Source organism: Salmo trutta, unplaced genomic scaffold, assembly GCF_901001165.1.
Source record: "Salmo trutta unplaced genomic scaffold, fSalTru1.1, whole genome shotgun sequence".
NCBI lineage: Eukaryota > Metazoa > Chordata > Actinopteri > Salmoniformes > Salmonidae > Salmo > Salmo trutta.
In genome coordinates, this window is record NW_021822911.1 from 496,337 (window position 1) to 505,304 (window position 8,968).

General features: G+C 42.3%; 1 long non-coding RNA gene across 1 annotated transcript; it reads left to right on the top strand.

Annotated features, from left to right (window-relative positions):
* The first annotated feature begins 7,141 nt into the window (after positions 1 to 7,141).
* On the top strand, positions 7,142 to 7,409 carry LOC115186672 (uncharacterized). Its single transcript, XR_003875836.1, has 2 exons — positions 7,142 to 7,234; positions 7,334 to 7,409. It is a non-coding gene; the product is annotated as an uncharacterized LOC115186672 (long non-coding RNA).
* Positions 7,410 to 8,968: the final 1,559 nt, after the last annotated feature.

Below are 8,968 nucleotides of genomic sequence, written 5' to 3' on the forward strand. Positions count from 1 at the left end.
GCCGGGGAGACTGGGGATTGTAGGTCTGGGGGGACTGGGGATTGTAGGCTGGGGAGACTGGGGATTGTAGGCTGGGGAGACTGGGGATTGTAGGCTGGGGGGACTGGGGATTGTAGGCCGGGGAGACTGGGGATTGTAGGCTGGGGGGACTGGGGATTGTAGGCGGGGGGGACTGGGGATTGTAGGCTGGGGAGACTGGGGATTGTAGGCCGGGGAGACTGGGGATTGTAGGCTGGGGAGACTGGGGATTGTAGGTCTGGGGGGACTGGGGATTGTAGTCTGGGGGGACTGGGGATTGTAGGCTGGGGGGACTGGGGATTGTAGGCTGGGGAGACTGGGGATTGTAGGCTGGGGGGACTGGGGATTGTAGGCCGGGGAGACTGGGGATTGTAGGCTGGGGAGACTGGGGATTGTAGGCTGGGGGGACTGGGGATTGTAGGCTGGGGGGACTGGGGATTGTAGGCTGGGGAGACTGGGGATTGTAGGCTGGGGAGACTGGGGATTGTAGGCTGGGGGGACTGGGGATTGTAGGCTGGGGGGACTGGGGATTGTAGGCTGGGGGGACTGGGGATTGTAGGCCGGGGGGACTGGGGATTGTAGGCGGGGGAGACTGGGGATTGTAGGCGGGGGAGACTGGGGATTGTAGGCCGGGGGGACTGGGGATTGTAGGCCGGTGGAGACTGGGGATTGTAGGCTGGGGGGACTGGGGATTGTAGGGCGGGGGGACTGGGGATTGTAGGTCTGGGGGGACTGGGGATTGTAGGCCGGGGGGAAGGGGGATTGTAGACTGGGGATTGTAGGCCAGGGAGACTGGGGATTGTGGGCTGGTGAGACTGGGGATTGTAGGCCAGGAAGACTAGGAGAGACAGAGAGAGATAGAGGTAACACTGGCCTCTATGTCCTCAACCTGGTACTACAACACAAGGCAAAACTGACTTGAACCATTTCAGGGAAATTGGTCTGACCTTTGTTGAAAGAGCGTTTCTCCACTGTTGCCCTCTGCTATCCTCCCTTCAGTGCACTCCTTTTTTCTTCCCAAAGACAAACTTCTCTTTTTGGAGAAAGTGGTAATGTCCCTCTCCTCTCTCCTCCCTTTGGAGCAATTGCTCCCCATCTCTTTCTCTCAAGTCTCAATCTACGGAACATGAGTGAACTCATGAAAACATATTTTTGTATTCTTCAGAAGTCCAAATGTCTAAAACGCCAAATGTGTACTGAACCTTACCAAATTAAAGACAATTGCTGTTACCTAGAAAACAGTTACAAATATATTTTACTCTTTTATGTATTTCAAATCCATTCGAGTTTGATAAATTGTCAAGAACACTTGACTTTCTGTTCCACCACATCAGTAGCACCTAAATATTTGGTTCAACAAAGATTTATTTCAGAAGTTATTCCAAAACAAACATAATATATTGTAATTATTGAAAGAAGATCCTTATATTTCTGGTAATGGACATTTACTGCGGCGTCACAGTCATGTCGTCCGAGTTTGGCTGGTATAGGTTGTCATTGTAAATTAGAATTTGTTCTTAACTGACTTGTCTAGTTAAATAAAGGTTAAATAAAACATACAAATACATGTTATTGTGTGAGAGTGACAGACAGACAGACAGACAGACAGACAGACAGACAGACAGACAGACAGACAGACAGACAGAATGAGAACCCCTATCCTAGAGTGAGAATGAAAATGAAAGAGAACCCCTCCCATCCTGGCAGATGTTTATCTTAGTCTCAGAGCACAGTAGGACTGTAAGCAAACAATCTCTACAAAGGCCCCAACAGTACAGAGCTCCAGATGGCTCATTGTTTGGCTTTTTATATTCTATTTGATGTATTTTAAGTGAGCAGATACTATTTTTCTGGGTAGAAAATACTGTTCCTTTTCCAATATTCACTGTTTTTCTAAGTATACAAAACACATTTCCTCAGTAAACCCCTAACTGCTGACAAACAGGATGCTGCTTATTTCCTGTTCCAACAACACCTACTCTCCTCTCAACCCCAGACTGTCGCCATGCAATTTCTTTACCCAAAAACTCTCTTACATAGGCAGTATTCACATTTCCTCTACCTCAAGGTCTAATTAACATTTAAATTCCTGATCAAATTATAGTTGTCACATTTTCCCAAAGCACGCACTCGCTCACTAAAGTAAAAAAACTGAACAAACACATCGGCTTCCCTGTGGCTCAGTTGGTAGAGTGTGGTGTTTACAACGCCAGCATGGTGTGTTATACATACTGGCCTTCCCCGTGGCTCAGTTGGTAGAGCATGGTGTTTACAACGCCAGCATGGTGTGTTATACATACTGGCCTTCCCCGTGGCTCAGTTGGTAGAGCATGGTGTTTACAACGCCAGCATGGTGTGTTATACATACTGGCCTTCCCTGTGGCTCAGTTGGTAGAGCATGGTGTTTACAACGCCAGCATGGTGTGTTATACATACTGGCCTTCCCTGTGGCTCAGTTGGTAGAGCATGGTGTTCGCAACGCCAGCATGGTGCTTACAACGCCAGCATGGTGTTTACAACGCCAGCATGGTGTGTTATACATACTGGCCTTCCCCGTGGCTCAGTTGGTAGAGCATGGTGTTTACAACGCCAGCATGGTGTGTTATACATACTGGCCTTCCCCGTGGCTCAGTTGGTAGAGCATGGTGTTTGCAACGCCAGCATGGTGTGTTATACATACTGGCCTTCCCTGTGGCTCAGTTGGTAGAGCATGGTGTTTGCAACGCCAGCATGGTGTTTGCAACACTAGGGTTGTGGGTTCCATTCCCATAGGCGGCCAGTACGGGAAAAAAATAAAAAATGCATGAAATGAAATGTATGCATTCACTACGGTAAGTCACTCTGGATAAGAGCGTCTGCTAGACGACTAAAACAAAACAAACATCCAGCATATTTAGGGCAGGATAATTTCTCAGTGTGAATTACTAAGAAGAATTCATTAAAAAGAGAAGGAGAAGTTCCAACAGTAGCGAGGTGTCCATCATTTACATTCTAGTCATTTGCATACATTTCATTTCATGCATCCCCCGTCATTTGCTTTAATTTCATGCATTCATTTTTTTCCCCCCCGTACTGGCCGCCCGTGGGAATGGAACCCACGACCCTGGCGTTGCAAACACCAAGCTGGCGTTGCAAACACCATGCTCTACAAGCAACAGAAGCGATTTTCAAGTGTCTGCCCCAGATGATGAAAATAACTACCAAGATGTCCTTGATCCAATTTAAATTTTGATTATTTATAATTTAACCTTTATTTAACTAGGCAAGTCAGTTAAGAACAAAGTGTTATTTACAATTGCGGCCTACCAAAAGGCAAAAGGCTCCTGTGGGGACGGGGGCCTGGGATTTAAAAAATAAAATAAATACAATATAAATATAGGACAAAACACACTTCACAACAAGAGAGACAACACAACACTACATAAAGAGAGACCTAAGACAATAACATAGCAAGGCAGCAATACATGACAACACAACATAACAACAGCATGGTAGCAACACAACATGTTAGCAGCACAAAACATGGTACAAACATTATTGGGCACAATCAACAACACAAAGGTCAAGAAGGTAGAGACAACAATACATCACACAAAGCAGCCACAACTGTCAGTATTGAGGAGTAAGTAGGCTATATTTAAGTTGTGATATCGTTAGGAAATATTTAGGCCTACTATGTTTATAAGTCAAATTAGGTTAATTTTGAAAATAATTATTTTTTGTTGATCATGAGTTGATAACGTATTGTCGAAAGCACGTAGGCAATATTATTTACTGTGTCGATTGGGGAGTAGGCTAGTGTACATTTGACTTGTAAAAGACAACAAACCCAATCTAATCAAAGTAATCCAAGCTAAATTATTGCACCGATTGAAATGTAATATGTTTTTTAGTGTGTATTCTGTTACAATAAAAAAATGTCACTGTTGCCTATTAGATCAAATTCAGTGTGCGCACGTCTGATTTGACTTGATCCATGTACAGGTGAGGCCATTCCATGTCTTTTTTGCTTTGTATGAGAAGGCAGTTTGGCAGAAGGTGGTGGACCATTTGATGATGCTACATTCACCCCTGGAGGAGGTTTTTGGGACACTGCTATTTAAGTCTGAGCAGAGGTTGACGAAAACGTTCAAAGGTGGTGCTGCTATATTGCATTTTATTTTGAATACCAGGCAGATGTTGGAGTAGAGAATGAAATGGTGTTAATTGAACAAGTTGAACTCGCTGAGTACACTCTTAGAAAAAAGCGGTTCCAAAGGGTTATACGGCAGTCCCCATAGGAGAACCCTTTAAAGAACCCATTTTTGTTCGAGTAACAACCTTTTTGGGTTCCATGTAGAACCATCTGTGGAATGGAACACAAAAGAGATCTCCGAGGCCCCGAAAAGGGGTTCTACCTGGAAACAAAAAGGGTTCTTCTATGGGGACAGCGGAAGAATCCTTTTAGGTTCTAGATAGCACCTTGTTTCCAGAGAGTAGACCTATATTGCCGTGGTTTTCTGTAAAAATAAATGCAACAGGCCCTCTGGTGAATCTAGCAAGACAGCGAATCATTGCATCACCGACTAAGTTTGAATGTAATGAACATTTATGACTTGCACCGTTATGCAATTATTAAGAGACTAGATACAAAGAGCTAATCCTGGCAACCAATGTTCTAGCATTAATTAATGAAGGCAAGCAGATCAGAGATGTCAAGGTGGCATCCAAGAATATGCTACAGTATGTGTACTGTATAGTGTAAATAACAACTACCAATAGACCTTCTAAATTATAAGCATTTGGTCAATCAAATAATTACTCTGTAAAATGAGGAATGCAGTTACTCTATTTAACTAATTGGATGAAATAATTGACACTCAAACAATTAGTGTACTGTACATTAAATACATTATACATTACAGAATTACACAGAGTATATGACTATCACCAATAGGCTTAAACAATGTTGTAACACATGTCTTCAGTTCAGAATAGTCTCTAAGAGAAAACACAATGTGTGTCTGATACACACGAGCTTGGTAGCAAGTTCTCAAAGTTTGAACAAATTCACTGTCCTTTTAACCAAATTCAAGCAGCAACTCACGCCCAACCTGAATTAAGACTTCTTTGCACTTTGCTAGTTATAACAAAAGGCAGGAAAACAGCCAGATTCGAATCTAATCAACTCAATGTAAGTAACGTTAGCTAGCAATCTAAATCCAAAAACAGCTTAAATTATTTATTCCTATTTAACAATATTTTAGAAGGCTTAGATCAGCCTGCCTAGTAAGCTAGCCAGACAGTTATGTTTAGCCAACGTTAGCTAGCTAGCTAGCTAATTGTTTTTGTAGCTTTCATTTTGTATGTAACGTTAGCTTGCACTTAAATGGCATCTCTCGAGGAGATGTTATTTTATCTTTCCAACCAGGCAAAGTACTATGAAGGCACCAATGATCTCGACATGAAGCACAACATTCGTAGGGGTCAGAAATTTACTATTCAAGGAAGGCACCAGTTCGCTTCTATTACATGACTATTACATGACTGGAAGGATTTAGCTATGAACAAGCATTTTTCAAAAACCGTTAACCCTCTAGGTAGTTGGTCATCTAGAAGTTGCTAGCTATACATTTGTCATCTTGAGGTATCTAGCTATAAGTTAACTCAGATCAATCAAATTGACAGGTCTAAGCATTTTTTTTTATTTAACCTTTATTTAAACTAGACAAGTCAGTGAACTAGGCAAGTCAGTTAAAAGACCAAATTCTTATTTACAATGACGGCCTAGGAACAGTGGGTTAACTGCCTTGTTCAGGGGCATAACAACAGATTTTTACCTTGTCTGCTTGGGGATTCAATCTAGCAACCTTTTGGTTACTGTCCCAACACTCTAACCACTAGGCTACCTGCCATCATGCCCCCATCTGTGTTGGACATTGTGTTCTTCATAGAGGCTACAGTTTTTATATGATTATATTTAATAACATGACTTTTGGTCTCTTGGTTTCTCAGTGAACTGGCGAAACAGCTTGTCACTGGGACATGTACTGAAACAAGTGACCTGAACTTTATTAAAGGTAATAGTTAGCATTGAGTGTTTTTTGCATTCAATGTTATTATTTGATTTCAAATATTTTGTTGCATATTTTGTAACTGTAACTGTTATCTCTTGAAACAGGGACTTCCTGAAACCATAAAGCAGTGATTGTGGTGTCTTTATGCTCATGGTCAGACTCCACTGTTCTAGTATCATCATTTTTTACTAACATACATTTATAATGAGTAATTAACATTATGTTTTACTAACCTACATTTATAATGAGTAATTAACATTATGTTTTACTAACAGACATTTATAATGAGTAATTAACATTATGTTTTACTAACCTACATTAATAATGAGTTATTAACATTGTTTATTCATTATTGTCACGACTTCCGCCGAAGTCGGTCCCTCTCCTTGTTCGGGCGGTGTTCGGCAGTCGACGTCACCGGCCTTCTAGCCATCACTGATCCACTTTTCATTTTCCATTGGTTTTGTCTTGTCTTCCATCACACCTGGTTCCAATCCCATCAATTACATGTTGTGTATTTAACCCTCTGTTTCCCCTCATGTCCTTGTCGGTGATTGTTTGTTGTATGTAATGGTGCATTTATGCTCTGGTGTGCGACGGGTTTTGTACCCACTTCCTTTATTTTGTATATGTTGGTTTTCGGAATTTGTGAGCACTTATTAAACGATTCCGTTTATACCAAGTTCGTTCTCCTGCGCCTGACTTCCCTGCCACCAACACGCACCCTTTACAATATGTTTCACTAAATACATTTATAATGAATAATTAACATTGTGTTTTATTCATTATGTGTTTTCTTTCCAGTACACATGATATTTTGCCACAGACACTCCATTTGATTACTCGATCGTAAGTGGTATTATGTCAAATGCAGAAAAGGTATTAATTTAGTATTTACAGATGCTCAAAATGAGCAATTGGAAATACATTGTGACTGTTCTCGTCCTTCAGCCTGATATACCTGGTCTGAGTTGATGGTGGTGTGTGGTCCTTCAGCCTGGTCTGAGGAGATGGTGGTGTGTGGTCCTTCAGCCTGGTCTGAGGAGATGGTGGTGTCTGGTCCTTCAGCCTGGTCTGAGGAGATGGTGGTGTCTGGTCCTTCAGCCTGGTCTGAGGAGATGGTGGTGTCTGGTCCTTCTGGGGAACCTGGAGCTGGACAGGTACAATCTGTTATTTGAATAAAAGTCAATGTCTTTGGAAGATTATCCCAAGTGATATTTAATTTTGAAGTGTTGGTACTTTTTTCTGAAAATATCCAGGCATGGCAGAAGGCTTGTCCACTGGATAGACTAAGGCAAGGCTTTGTTAAGGGGGATCTCCAGCATAGATTACGAATTTAACGGAAAAGGAGACATGAGGAAGTCACCCAAGTAAGTGTCATGTCATGAAGTTGGTCATTTCTGATAACGAAACCATTTGGAAAATATGACATTATGTCCTGTTCCCAAATGTACTAGTTAAAGGTTTTAGACTACAGTATGTTATACTGTAACTAAAATGGTGGCCTGATTTTTACAAACAGCATCAAATATACACTACATGACCAAATGTATGTGGACACCTGCTCACCGATCATCTCATTCCAAAATCAAGGGCATTAATATGGAGTTGGTCCCCCCTTTGGTGCTATAACAGCCGCCACTCTTCTGGGAAGGCTTTCCACTAGATGTTGGAACATTGCTGCAGGGGGACTTGCTTCCATTCAGCCACAAGAGCATTAGTGAGTCCGGGCACTGATGTTGGGTGATTAGACCTGGCTCACAGTTGACATTCCAATTCATCCCAAAGGTGTTCAACGGGGTTGAGGTCAGGGCTCTGTGAAGGACAGTCAATTTCTTCCACACCAATCTCGACAAACAATTTCTGTATGGACCTCGCTTTGTGCACAGGGACATTGTCAATCAGAAATAGGAATGGGCTTTCCCCAAAATGTTGCCACAGTTGCCAGCACAGAATAATCTAGAATGTAATTGTATGTTGTAGCGTTACGATTTCCCTTCACTGGAACTAAGTGGACTAGCCCGAACCATGGAAAAACAGCCCCAGACCATTATTCCTCCTCCACCAAACTTTACAGTTGGCAGTATACGTTGGGGCAGGTAATGTTCTCCTGGCATCCACCAATCCCAGACGTGACAGTCAGACTGCCAGATGGTGAAGCGTGATTCATTACTCCAGAAAATGCGCTTCAGCACTTGGCTGCCCCGTTCTGTGAGCTTGTGTGGCCTACCACTTCACGCTTGAGCCGTTGTTTCTCCAAGATGTTTCCACTTCACAATAACTGCATTTACAGTTGAAAAAAAAAATATATATATATACACACACACACTAGATATACAAAAGTATGTAGAACTGCGCATGTGCAGGCCGTCAAACCAAAGACACTCCTTCGATATAAAGTCGTTTTTGACTAAAATAATAACGTGTCAGTTTGTCTCTTTCACGAAGTTCAAATACTTAAGACATTGGCTGGAATCTGGGTTTTGCCTTTAGATTTAGAGAAAACGTACAACTAAGGAGGAATTTTTCACTTCTGACTTCTCAAACCCCAAATCACAGCATCGGTCTACTTCCTACAGTCTGCTTCCCCAGCGGTCCCAGTAGACTCGGGATGTTGGTCTCTGGGTTTAGGAATTCTGTTATGTCATTTCCTCATGAAGTTGAAAGGAAGTTTGTGGGCTAATGCACGTACAAAAGGGATGTTGAAACTGTGGCGCACATTTCTCAGCAACATTAGAAGTCGGGTAAAAGTATTGATTTGAAGGAAAGACGAGCAGACTGGTAAGTCTAGAAGCTACTTACACACTATTATAAAGTTAGGTCGTAGTCAGACATTTAATAGCCAAGAGTAGGTTTGATCTATGATCTCTTATCATCATGGGTGTAGTGCTGAG